Genomic DNA, 14524 nt, shown 5'->3' with positions numbered 1-14524 from the left:
AGACCTTCTCTCAATGCCACCTTATCAGGAAAGTTTCCTTAGCCCAACAGAGTGAGTAAGTTCTAATGTTTTGCCTTCCTAGCATGTGTTATGATTTATAATTATACACTTACACTTCAAGAAAATTAGAGATATCAAGGGAACATTTCAGGCAAAGATGGGCTCAATAAAGGACAGAAATGGTATGGACCTAACAGAAGCAGAAGATATTAAGAAGAGATGGCAAGAACACACAGAAGAACTGTACAAAAAGGATCTTCACGACCCGGATAATCACGATGGTGTGATCACTCATCTAGAACCAGACATCTTGGAATGCGAAGTCAAGTGGGCCTTAGAAAGCATCACTACGAACAAAGCTAGTGGAGGTGATGGAATTCCAGTTGAGCTGTTTCAAATCCTAAAAGATGATGCTGTGAAAGTGCTGCACTCAATGTGCCAGCAAATTTGGAAAACTCAGCAGTGGCCACAGGACTGGAAAAGGTCAGTTTTCATTCCAATCCCAAAGAAAGACAATGCCAAAGAATGTTCAAACTACCGCACAATGGCACTCATCTCACATGCTAGTAAAGTAATGCTCAAAATTCTCCAAGCTAGGCTTCAGCAATACATGAACCGTGAAGTTCCTGATGTTCAAGCTGTTTTAGAAAAGGCAGAGGAACTAGAGATCAAATTGCCAACATCTGCTGGATCATGGAAAAAGCAAGAGTTCCAGAAAAACATCTATTTCTGCTTTATTGACTATGCCAAAGCCTTTGACTGTGTGGATCACAATAAACTGTGGAAAATTCTGAAAGAGATGGAAATACCAGACCACCTGACCTGCCTCTTGAGAAATCTGTATGCAGGTCAGGAAGCCACAGTTAGAACTGGACATGGAACAACAGACTGGTTCCAAATAGGAAAAGGAGTAGGTCAAGGCTGTCTATTGTCACCCTGCTTATTTAACTTATATGCAGAGTACATCATGGGAAACGCTGGACAGGAAGAAACACAAGCTGGAATCAAGATTGCCGGGAGAAATATCAATAACCTCAGATATGCAGATGACACCACCCTTATGGCAGAAAGTGAAGAGGAGCTAAAAAGCCTCTTGATGAACGTGAAAGAGGAGAGTGAAAAAGCTGGCTTAAAGCTCAACATTCAGAAAACGAAGATCATGGCATCCAGTCCCATCACTTCATGGGAAATAGATGGGGGAAACAGTGGAAACAGTGTCAGACTTTTTTTGGGGGGGCTCCAAAGTCACTGCAGATGGTGACGGCAGCCATGAAATTAAAAGACGCTTACTCCTTGGAAGAAAAGTTATGACCAACCTAGATAGCATATTCAAAAGCAGAGACATTACTTTGCCGACTAAGGTCCGTCTAGTCAAGGCTATGGTTTTTCCTGTGGTCATGTATGGATGTGAGAGTTGGGCTGTGAAGAAGGCTGAGCGCCGAAGAATTGATGCTTTTGAACTGTGGTGTTGGAGAAGACTCTTGAGAGTCCGTTGGACTGCAAGGAGATCCAACCAGTCCATTCTGAAGGAGACCAGCCCTGGGATTTCTTTGGAAGGAATGATGCTAAAGCTGAAACTCCAATACTTTGGCCACCTCATGCGAAGAGTTGACTCATTGGAAAAGACTTTGATGCTGGGAGGGATTGGGGGCAGGAGAAGAAGGGGACGACCGAGGATGAGGTGGCTGGATGGCATCACTGACTCGATGGACGTGAGTCTGAGTGAACTCTGGGAGTTGGTGATGGACAGGGAGGCCTGGCGTGCTGCGATTCATGGGGTCTCAAAGAGTCAGACACAACTGAGCGACTGAACTGAACTGAACTGAACTGACAGTTATTTTGATTAGTGTGGCTTTTTACAAGCCTTTTGTATGCTCCATGAGGACAGAGCTCACTTCTATTTTGCTCATGATTCTTATCTCCGATATCTCGACACAGTACCTGGTACACAGTAGGTGTGTTCTATGAATGTTTATTGATTGAATGAATGAATGAAAGTGCACTGTTTATAAAAAGTGCTCTATAAATCAGTTTCTCCTAGTGTCCAACTGTGGTAATAATCCTGAGTTCCTTGGTGGGAAATAAAGGCTTTTATGACCTATTTCAACCCACTGCAAATCCTCTTAGGGGAAACCTAGGTTCATACCCTTGGAGGTACCTGGAAAGCCCAGAAACTTCAGATGAACCTCTTGAAAAGTCCACTTAGGATGATTACCCAGTGAGTAAAATGATTTACTCACTTTTTAGTCCTCAATTCCTGGAAACAGTGCCTGGGCCTGGGAGTTAATCAAATAAATGATCTTGAAGTTGAGGAAATATCCAAAAGGGGTTCACTGACCCATTTGGGTGGTCTCAGGAGCCTGGAAGGCTGAAGTCCATGGGGTCGCTGAGGGTCGGACACAACTGAGTGATTTCACTTTCGCTTTCATGCATTGGAGAAGGAAATGGCAACCCACTCCAGTGTCCTTGCCTGGAGAATCCCAGGGACGGGGGAGCCTGGCGGGCTGCCGTCTATGGGGTCACACAGAGTCGGACACGACTGAAGTGACTTAGCAGCAGCAGCAGCAGGAATATGAATAATCCACTTGAGACAGATGGTCTCCTACATGGATGCTAATGAAGATGAATGCTAGTTCTGCCCTGATGGCTGCCAGCCGAGCAGAAAATGCCATCAGGAATGAAGCCCATGAGGGGCTTCTTTAGGTGATTTTAGTACCATAAAACAGGGGAATGGTAATATGGACTTAGTGAGATTTCTTAACTATTTCTATTACAGCCATCTGTTTTCCTATAATATTTAAAAAATTTAAAAAATTAATTTATTTTTGGCTGCCCTGGGTCTTCGTTGCTGCACAGGAGCTTTCTCTAGTTGCAGTGAGTGAGGGATACTCTCTAGTTACGGTGTGCGAGCTTCTCATTGTAGCGGCTTCTCTTGTTGCAGAGCAAGGGCTCTAGAGCGTGTGGGCTTCAGTAGTTGGAGTGCGTGGGCTTGATTGCCCCACTGCACGCGGAATCTTCCCAGGCCAGGGACTGAACCTGGGTCCCCTGCATTGGCAGGCGGATTCTTAACCACTGGACCACCAGGGAAGTCCTCTCCCCTAGTATTTATCAGCAGAACTGGTGGTCAGGATTAAAGAGGGAGAGGACTCAGCAAGAAAGCAGGGAGTTGGGTGTCTGATCTGGGACCTGACCCCACTCCCACCTCCCCCCACTCTCTGCTTTCCTTTAATGCCAGGCTTTTTGAGACCCATCCTCCCCTTCCATTCTGCCGTCAATCATTATAGTCTCACTCCTGCCTCAGTGTGCAGCTGCTCCCCTAAGATTTCCAATGACCATCTTGTTGACAAACCATGTGCTTGTGTCTGGGCCCTAGCTGCTCCCTGCAGACACTGTTCTCCTTCCCTTGTGTCTGTGATGGCATCATCCTTTCTTCATTGGTTTCTTGCCTCTCTTTCCCATGCTTCTTATGGCCATCTCTTTCTCCTCCCACTTTATACACTGCCCTGGGTGAGCCACCTAATCTGATGGTTCAGTCACCACCTCTACTTGGATGCGTCTCAAACAAACGCATGACTCAAGCTCCAGACTTGGACAGGATAGGTCACCTCCAGGGCATTCACCCTTGCTTCCTCCCAGTCACCTCATCCCACTAACCATAAAGTGTTGCTGTTCTGCTTCCCTAATCCGCCCTGTCTCTCCACATTTCCTATCACTACCTTAGTTCAGCTGCCTTCACCTCTGCTATGGATCCTGGAAGCAGCCTTCTGTCTGGGTTTCCTGTGTCTACTCTGGCTCTTCCCCCTTCAATTCGTTTCTACATGGCAACCATAGTGATTTGTTTCTAAAGTGAAAATTTGAACAGGTCACTTCTCTGCTTAAGTGCCTCTAGTATTCTCGCCTGGGAAATCCCATGGACAGAGGAACCTGGTGGGCTACAGTCGATGGGGTCGTAAGAGTCGGACATGACTGAGTGAGTAAACCACCACTGCTTGAGTTCCTAGAAAGTCATGAGTTTCCCATTACCTTCATGATAAAGTGTAAATGTGAGATGGCATCCCTTCTTGGCCCAGCCTCTGCTTACTTGCGTCTTCAGCTCCAACTTTTGCTGGTGCCCTGGCCCCAGGCAGCATTAGACCTCTGCTCAACTACTTGAATTCCCTTACTTCATCACGATCTCTTTGGCCTCAGGACTTTTTGCTGTGTTGTTCTGCCTGCACTGCCTTTTCTTGGTTCTTCCAGTCCAGCTAACTACTCTTTCTTTAGGACTTTTCTCAGATGTCACTTCCTCCAGGAAGCTTTCTGTGATCTTTTAAGGCCAGATTTAGATGCCGTGTACCACGCACCCCCTACCCCATTCTGCTGCTGCCGCTGCTAAGTCACTTCAGTTATATCCTACTCTGTGTGACCCCATAGACAGCAGCCCACCAGGCTCCCCTGTCCCTGGGATTCTCCAGGCAAGAACACTGGAGTGGGTTGCCATTTCCTTCTCCAAGCCATGAGAGTGAAAAGTGAAAGTGAAGTGGCTCAGTTGTGTCCGACTCTTCGTGACCCCATGGATTGCAGCCTACCAGGCTCCTCCGTCCATGGGATTTTCCAGGCAAGAGTACTGGAGTGGGGTGCCACTGCCTTCTCCTCTACCCCATTCTAATTGTTCTCAATACACTCTGCACTCTCATCCTTTTACTTGAATCTGTGTCTCCCATTTCTAAAAGTTCCTTGAAAGCAGGGACTCTTCCTGGTTCATGGGTATTTGTAGTTTGTCACATAGTGTCTGCACATAGTAGGCATGAATAATATTTATCAAATGAAAGAGCAAGTGATTTCTTAAAGCTTTGTCATAGCTTGCCTACTATTGCGGTTAAGAACAAGGACATTCTGTCAGGAAACCCAGACAGAAGGCTGCTTCCAGGATCCATGGCAGAGGTGAAGGCAGCTTGAACTAAGGCAGTGATCGGAAATGTGAGAGACAGGGTGGGTGGGAGGGGGCTTGGGGGAGAAAGGATGTGTATGTATGTGTAGCTGAGTCTCTTCACTGTTCACTGGATCTACCACAGCATTGTTAATTGGCTATACCGCAATACAGAATAAAATGTTTTGTTTTAAAAAATAAGTAAGAGAAGCCAACCATCTCTAGAACAACAACAACAGAAAAAGGACATTGAAGCCAGACTGCCTCAGTTCAAATCCTGGCTCAGACACTGACTCTCTGTGCGACCTTTGGCAAGTTACTCAACCTCACTATGTCTTGGCTTCATTATTTTAAAAATGTTTCTTAGCTCATAGAATTGCTTTCAGGGTTAAATAAGTTAATGTTTATATGCTTGATACAAAGTGAGTAAATACCATATCAATAGAATAGCTTATTCTACTATATGAACACACATGGATAATTAATTTTGAGAGTGAAAAAAGATGCTATTAATCGTAACATTAGGACAAGAGTAAACAGGACTGTCCTGTGCAAACAGGGACGTTTAGTCACCTTGCAGACAAGGGCTCATTAGGTAAGTAAACAATGTCTTCATTTTTATTGGTTTTGTTTCTCTCTGTCCATTGTCTTCTAGTGATTAGCAAACTCTTTCCACCATAAAAGCCTGTGTGTTTATTTTCAGGGACAACAGGGAAAGGAAGGAGGGGAACAGTGTCCTAGGGGACAGAGTTTGTAGGGCAGCATTAAAGAAACGGAAATGAAGTGAAATTCTTAGGGTAGGGGTGCAGGAGTGAAAGAGAACCTCCCCATATCCCACTGAGGCCTGTGGACTTGACAGAAGGTCCATGTGCTCTCCTGATGGCTGGTGTGATTTGAGGGGCTCCAGCCTTTCCCAGAGCCTTGTCTGTGAGTGAGGCACTCTGTGCTGGCCCTGCTTGACATGCATTTGCTGTTTGTTCCCTGAGTTTGCCGTTTTCTCTCAAACTGTTTCAGAAGCATGTGGTTCCATTTGCTTCCCCAACAGGGAGGTTTTTTTTTTTTATTACCTTGAAGTAGTTGTTTTTATGAACTGGGATAAATACCTGGTGGGCAGGAGTTTTATCTCATGGTCCTTCCAATTTGAATTCCATTATTTCTCCTGCTTACCTGGGGAGGGGAAAAATATATTTTCTAAACACAGTGTTCCTTTTTCTAGTTTCCCTGACAGATGCATCATGAGATAAGAGCACCTCTGCAGATGAGTGCATTTGCCTGGAATACCAATGGCACACAGTTCTCTTGGTGACTGTGGTGCTCGAGGAAGCGGGGAGGGGAGAATATCTTTCCTTATCTTGAAATACAGCCTGTCAGTCTGAGGAGGTGCCATTCAGAAATGTGTGCCACCTCGTCTCCCTCCCTCTCCCTCTAGGTGAGAGTGGAGGTGGTGGTGGGGAGTGGGAAGAGAAGGCACTAACATTTAGTGACACTTCCTATGTTCCAGGCAGAGGTAACCTTCCATTTCATTTAATACTCAGAGCAACCTCAGAATAGGTATTAGTCTTTCTCCTTCATGGATAAGGAAAGTGAAATTCAAAGAATAAAAAGAACATGCTAAAGATATATTAGCAGTAGGCAGGGATTTGAATCTGCTTCTATCTGATTCCAAATGCATACCTTTAATATTTAATGCCTACGAGGCCCCGAGAGCATGAGAATTTGCTTAGTGTCTCGCAGTCAGCCAAGAAGAAGGTTATATCTTTCTAGCTTCCCAGTGGGAGGGAAAGGCAGGATTAGGCAAAACATGTTGATTGTGTGCTTAATTAATATAGAAGAGGGAGATCCGAAGGAGTTTTTGGCTGTTAGTAATCCATCTTTCATTCATTAACATATGCAGTGCTTACTGTGTGTCCAGCAGCGTATCACCGTATTTGAAGAATATGGTAGAACTGCCCAGGTGGCGCTAGTGGTCAAGAACCCGCCTGCCGATGCAGGAGACATAAGAGACCTGGGTTCAATCCCTGGGTCGAGAAGATTCCCCTGGAGGAGGGCGTGGCAACCCACTCCAGTATTCTTGCCTGGAGAATCCCCGTGGACAGAGGAGCCTCGCGGGCTATAGTCCGTAGTTTCGCAAAGAGCTGGACACAACTGAAATAAATTAGCATGCAGTAGAACACAACACTGTAAATCAACTATATGTCAGTGAAATAAATTTAAAAAGAATATAGTAGAAAAGGCAGTCTTGAGGTTATGTGTAACAATCTTAGTTTTGGACATGTTGAGCTCAAGATATAGATTTTTAAATTAAGTATTTGGATATACCCATCTGGGGTTCTGGGGAAAAGTCTGTGCAAGAAATATAGACTTGAGAATGATCATAAAATAAGTGGTAGTTATACCATTAGCGGACACGACTGAGCGACTTCACTTGCACTTTTCACTTTCATGCATTGGAGGAGGAAATGGCAACCCACTCCAGTGTTCTTGCCTGGAGAATCCCAGGGACGGGGGAGCCTGGTGGGCTGCCATCTATGGGGTCACACAAAGTCGGACATGACTGAAGCGACTTAGCAGCAGCAGCAGACCATTAGCAGTGAGGGAACTAACTAGGGTTATATAAGAGACAAGTGCATGGATTGGAGGATGGAACCATGAGGTAATCTGCGTTTCAGAGGCAAACCAAATGAAGAGTTCACAAAGGAGATTCAGTAGGACTATGCAGAAATGTAAGCAGAGGATCAGGAGAGAGATGAATTTAGTTAGATTTTGTTTTTCTATTTCCTTTTAAAAAGAAACTACCTACTGAGGTGTAATTTACATATGGCCCATGCACTCATTTAAAGTGTACAGTTCCCAGATATACGCCACCATCAGATGCTACCACGTCAGCAAAGAACAGGGAGTTCTGCTGAAATTTTGACAAATGTAAACACTCATGGGACCTCTACCCCAGTCAGCATATAGAATATTTCCATCATATTAAGATTCCCTTGTGTCCCTCCCCAGTTATTCCCCTGCACTCCCTGTTCTAAGCGACCACTGGTCTGATTTCTATTATCATAGATTAGTTTTGCCTCTTTTAGAATTTCATTCAATGCAGTCACACAGTATCCACTTAAAATTTTTTTTTTAATTTAAAAATTCTGTATTTATTTAGCTATGCTGAGTCTTAGTTGTGGCATAAGGGATCTTTAATTTTCATTTGCCATGGCGTGGGTGATCTTTAGTTGTAGTCTATGGGATCCATTCCTTGACCAGGGATTGAACCCCAGTCCCCTGCCTTGGAAGCCTGGAGTCTTAGCCTCTGGACCACCAGGAAAGTCCCAGTACCTACTTTTTTGTATCCTGTTTCATCAGTGTTGCGGCAGTAACTTGTTCCTGTTTATTTCTAAAGTAAAATTTCACTGTATGAATATACCATCATTTGTTTTTCCACTAACCTGTTGGTGGAAATTTGAGTTATTTCTAGTTTGAGACTATTATGAATGAAGTGCTATGAACATTTGTGTACAAGCTTTTGTGTGTAAATATGTATATATATTGGAGAAGGAAATGGCAGCCCACTCCAGTGTTCTTGCCTGGAGAATCCCAGAGACAGAGGAGCCTAGTGGGCTGCCGTCGATGGGGTCGCACAGAGTCGGACATGACTGAAGCGACTTAGCAGCAGCAGCAGCAGCATGTATATATATCTATATATATACAAAATGTATATATATTTTATATATGTATATATATTTTCACTTGCATATATATATATATATATTTCACTGTCAAATGTTTAGTGTATGTTTAAGAGAAATTACCTACTTCTTTCCCAAGTGGTTATATCATTTACTCTCTAATCAATAATATATGAGATTTCTAGAAGCTCCCTACTCTTACCACAATTGGTATTGTTACTATATTAAATTTTTAGCAACTCTATTAAGTGTGTAGTAGTACCTACCTGCGGTTTTAATTTGCGCTTTTCGGATAACTAATGATTGAATACCTTGTGCTTCTTGGCCATCCTTTGGGTCTACTTCTGGTCTGTTTCATTTGTGTATTTGTCTATTTTAATGCCAATATCATATTACTTTGATTTTTATACTTATAATAAATCTTCAAGCCAAGTTATTTAAGTCTTCCAACTTCTTTTTAAGGAATAGTTTTGGCTATTTTAGATCCTTTGAACCTTCATATAAAATTTAAAATCACTTATTAATTTCTACAAAATAGAGCCTCCTGGGATTTTTATTGGAATTATATTGAATCTATCATTTTGGGGAGAGTTGACAGTGATATTGTACCTTTCAGTCCATTTCTTTAGGTATTTAATTTCTCTCAATAATGTTTTCTAGTTTTCCATATATGAATTTTACATATATTTTGTTAAATTTATCCCTTCACACTTTATGCTTTGATGAAATTTTATGGAGTGCCTTAGATTCATGTTTCTTGTGCTTGAGGTTCACTGAGATTTTTGAGTCTGTGGACTGATTTTCATAAATTTTTGAAAAATTTTGTTTATTATTTCTTCAATTTTTTTTCTGACTTTTCTTGTCTTTTTTCCTTTGGGAAAGGAAACTGCATATATAATAGGTTATTTGAAGTTGTCTCACTAATACTCTGGTGGTTTTTTAAAATCTATTTTCTTTTTGTGATTATTTTGTACAATTTTCTGTTGCTCTCTCTTAAAGTTCACTAATCTTTAATTTTTCAGTGTCAAATATGCTGTTATTCATATCAATCATTTTCATTTTTATCTTTAGAAGTTCTATTTGAGTCTTTTATATATTTCATGTTTCCACTTAATATGCTTAATCTTTCCTTTACCTTCCTTAACATATGGAATATAGTTTTACCAACTGTAATGTCTTTGTCTACTAATTCTATCATCTATGTCAGTTTTCACTGATGAATTTTTCTCTTTATTATGGATTGAATTTTCCTGCTTATTTGTATCTTATAATTTTTTATTGGATTCCAGACATTGTGTATTTTACCTTGTTGGGTACTGGATGTTTTTGTATTCCTACAACTATAATCGAGCTTTATTCTGTGATGTAGTTTTTTGGAAATTATTTGGTCCTTTTTAGGCTTGCTTTGTTAGGCATGACCAGAACTGCTTTTAATCCACAGCTAATACTGCCCACAACTGAAGCAATACTCTTGTGAATATGCTACCTGATGACCTGTAAATTAGGGAGTTTTCCGTTCTTTTTGGGAGATGAAGCCTGAGGATTGTCCCTACCCTCACTCCCTTCAGGTGTTTTCTTTTCCTTCAGCTTTGAGTAGTTTTCTGGTATGAGCATACTGACCAGCACCAGGCCAAAGACTTGAGGGAGGCCCTTTGCAGATCTCTGGGAGTCTCTCTCAGTGCAGCTCCCTCATCGCTGATGCTCTCCTTGTGAATTCCAGCTGCATCGATCGATCGTCTTGGATCCTTAGTGTAATCTCCTGAACTGAGGGAGACTTTTGGGCTACGTCTGGGTTTCCCCTTCTAGCGCTAAAACTTGGAAACCCACTCCTGTCACTGAGGCCATCACAGGGCTCATTTTGTTTTTCTCTCTCTCTTAAGGACCACTGCCTGTGCTGTCTGATCCCTAGTGTCTGAAAACTGTTGTTTCATATATTTTGTCTACTGTTTTAGTTATTTCAGGTAGGAGAATAAATGCTGTCTTTGTTACTCCATCTTGATCAGAATTAGAAGCCTTGATGCTAATTTAAATGGCATTAAAATTAAAAAAATTTCTTTCAATTTTTTATAGTCTAGAGAAAAACTATTGATTTTTTATATTTGACCTTGTGTCATGTAATCTTGCTCAATTCACTTATTAGTTTTCACATTTTGAAGTGTAGATTCTTGAAGAATTTCTATATACACAATCATATCATCTGTGAATAGAGAAAATTTTCCTTCCTCCTTTGCAGACTGTGTATTCTCTCTCTTCCCCTATGCCAACCTCCTATTGCTACCCCAGGAATTCTATTACAATGAGTATGACTGGTATAATTTCTTCCTTCTGTGAAGCTGTTTGACCTGGTGCTTCCTTTGTGGAAAGTTTTTAAACTGAAAATTCAATTTATTTAATAGATAAAGGATTATTTAGATTTTTCTATTTCTTTTGTGTCACCTTCAGTAATTTGTCTCTCAAATAGTTTGCATACTTCATATCCCCCGTTTTCAGATTTACTGAGGTTATAATTGACAAATAAAGTTGTAAGATATTTCATATCATTTTAGTATCTATAAAATTTTCAGTGGTTTCCTCTATTATTCCTGATATTAGTAATTTGTGCTTCTTTTTATCTTAATTTATCTAGATAGAGATTAACTAGCATTTGCTATGTTGCCAGATTTTACAATCTCAACGACTTACAACAGCATACATTTATTTCAAGTTTATGGCTTTGTGAGTTGCAGCTCAGATTCAGGCTGTGGATTGTGTTCATGTTTGCTCCATGCGTTTCTCATTCTGGGCTCAAGCTGATGGAGAAGAGGCTCCCTTGGGCATTTTCTTTGTATGGCTGAGGGCTGGAGTGCAAGAGGGCAAATAGAAGAGTCTTTCTTTGGAACAGACCAATTGTCAGTTCAATTCACCTGTCATTCGCCAGTGCAAGTCCACAGCCAAGCCCACAGTAAAGCAGAGCAGGGACGTATGCTCCACCCACAGTGAACCATGGCAAAGTTGGAAGCGGGGAAAATTTTGAGCCAATAACATAATCTACCCTAAAGAATGTCACAGAATGCAAGGAGAGAGAGAATTGTAACCAATGTAAAGTGCTTAGATGTTAAATTAAAAAGGATAAGAAAAAAAATATCCTCTCAGTTTCATCAATGAGTTTGGCTGTAGAAATTTCTGTGGATAGTGGTAGCTGGAGCCAGGTCAGTATTCTTGCCTGGAGAATCCCATGGACAGAGCCTGGTGGGCTATGTTCCACAGGGTTGCAAAGAGTCGGACACTACTGAAGCAATTCAGTATGCATGCATGTAGTGGAAAAAGGAGTGAAAGGAATACAAAAGAGAGAAAACAATGAGTGCGGGCTGTGTTTTCTAGAAGCTTTGCTTAGAAGGAAGTGAGAGAGATTGTCATAACTAGTGGGGAGCATAGTGACTGGAGATGCGCGTGTGTATGTTTAGTTGGTAATACTTGCACATATTCATAGGCTGAGTGAAAGAAGCTGGTAAAGAAAGGGAAGTGGAAGAGACCAGTTATTAATATGTCACTTACCAACTATTGCTTCTCTGCTCCAGATACACTCTTCATTGCCTGCTCTGTGGAAATGGAGCTGGACCTTATCATTAATATAAGCCTTTCTCCTTTGTCGGCTGGCGTAAGGTTAAGATATGTCAGTAGAGGGCACGGAGGGCATAGCTGGAAGAAAGGGCTTCTCTACCTGGTTCCTATGTCCTCTTTGCAGGCTCTTGCGGCAGAGCACAGCAGCATAGGGTGACCAGCTATGAGAGTGGTCTCCAGCCACGTACGCAGGGTAGCCAGTAGCACATGGCTCCTCCCTGTGGGCAGCTTCCTCAGTCTACTAGTGTGGCTTTCTAGTACACCATCCTTACAGGTATTTTCCTAGCAAGCTTTGCAGGGCAACACCTTCCTAGGGATGTCCTTTGGCACTGTGGATGGCTTCCTGGGCAGTGTGTGGTGGGTGGCCTTGCAAGCTCCACAGCATAGACCTTCTATGTTGATGGCTTTCTCAGGTACCCCAGAGGGTGGCTTCTTGGTGAGTTCTGTTGGCACAACATCTCTGCCATCCAGTGGGCCAAGGCCTCACCCTTTCCAGCATAGGTTAGACATCAGCTGAGAGGGCAGGGCCTCTTCAGATTTTCTGTCTCAGTCCTAGAGGTAGAGGCTGTTCCCCATACTGGGTATTTATGTATCTTATTGAGCTCGTTCTTTCTCTGTAGAAGGTAAGCCCTTGTTATAGCTAGTAATTCTTTAAGTTAAAATCTCCCTGTTTAAATTAGGGTTTGTATTCTGTCTCTTGTTGTCATGTATGGATGTGAGAGTTGGACCGTGAAGAAGGCTGAGCGCTGAAGAATTGATGCTTTCGAACTGTGGTGTTGGAGAAGACTCTTTAGAGTCCTTTGGATAGCAAGGAGATCAAACCAGTCAATCCTAAAGGAAATCAACCCTGAATATTCATTGGAAGGATTGATGCTAAAGCTGAAGCTCCAATACATTGGCCACCTGATGTGAAGAGCCAACTCATTGGAAAAGACCCTGATGCTGGAAAAGATTGAAGGCAGGAGGAGAAGGGGACAGCAGAGGAGGAGATGGTTGGATGGCATCACCAACTTGATGGATGTGAGTTTGTGCAAACTCTGGGAGGTAGTGAAGGACAGGGAAGCCTGGTGTGGGCAGTCCATGGGGTTGCAAACAGTCAGACATGACTGAGTGACTGAAGAACAACAACAACATTCTGTCTCCTGAGTGACTCTGACCGAAATGCTGATAAAAGAAGGGAATAGAAATTTCAGAGGCGTGGTGGGGGCAGGGGACAGAAGAGAATTCAGGCCCAGGTAGGAAGGCTGACTCTGAACAGGGAGAGGAGCAACCTCTGACCTGGAGACCCTGAGGAAGGCTATATGGCAGGTCATCTGAATTCATTTATGAGAGGAGGGTGAGAATCTGAGGAAGTTTTTGGCTCTAATTTTTCAGTGAAATAGGAGGACAGACTATCTGCTGAGGCCTTGGGGAGAGTGAGACAGATCTGTAATGGTCCTTGAAGAACCTTCCAGAAGACCAGTGTGTGCCAGAGTAGACAATTTTCCTCACCAGGACCCAGAAGTCCAGGCCTAAGGGCAGAACAGGCAGCTGTGGGACTGACTCAGGGTCAGGCTTTGGGAGTAGAAGGAAAAGGGAGTAAGGGGGCTTAAGAGGCTGGTGAGAAATCACTCAGCTTGGTTTTCCAAGTACTGAGCCCTGGGCTTGAGGGAGGAGGGAAGTTAAACTGTGATGCAAAAAAGGGGTTAAAGTGCTAGAACTCAGTGAGGTCAGGGAGTTGCGAAGTGGGAGGAACAGAATAAAGTTGGAGGGATTGTGGTCCAAATGGGACACTGAAGTGTAAATTTTGAGAGTTGGAGCCTGCTAGTAATGGTCCAATTGTGGCCTTGAAAAGCATGGCCGAAAGCAGCACAGAAAGTTGTCTGAAGTGATTAGGATAAAGTTAGGGGGAGGTTAGCGTGTCGAATGCATGGGTGTGAGCGATTTGTTTCAGGACCTTGGTGGGAGCTGATGTGTAGGGGTAAGTAGAGAGAGTCCTCAGCTGGCATGGGCCAGGGTCAGTGACAGCAAGGGAAGAAGTAGGGGGCAATGAGCCATTCAGTCTGATGAAGGCTTTAAATGAGGGTAGAGGAGTCAGTGTGAAACTGCCGGCGAGGCGATGGCAGCTGGGAGACTGCTGACCCCAAGTGCACCCTTCTTGGCTGGAAAATGGAACTCATGCGGGGGTGGGGGAGCTGCCTCCACGCAAGAGGGTTGCAAGGGAACTAATGTCCTTGGGGAAAGGCCAGGTTTTAGTTATAATGAGGGGGAGGATATAGTGAAAGTTCTTGGAGGGTGTTATGGATGTAGAATTTGTTTTCAGTAGAATGAGGGTTACCAAGAACACAGGGGAAAATAT

This window comes from Capra hircus, chromosome 3 (assembly GCF_001704415.2).
Source record: "Capra hircus breed San Clemente chromosome 3, ASM170441v1, whole genome shotgun sequence".
Classification (NCBI taxonomy): Eukaryota; Metazoa; Chordata; class Mammalia; order Artiodactyla; family Bovidae; genus Capra; species Capra hircus.
The sequence above is the reverse complement of the archived record's forward strand: the minus strand, read 5'-3'. Positions refer to the sequence as shown.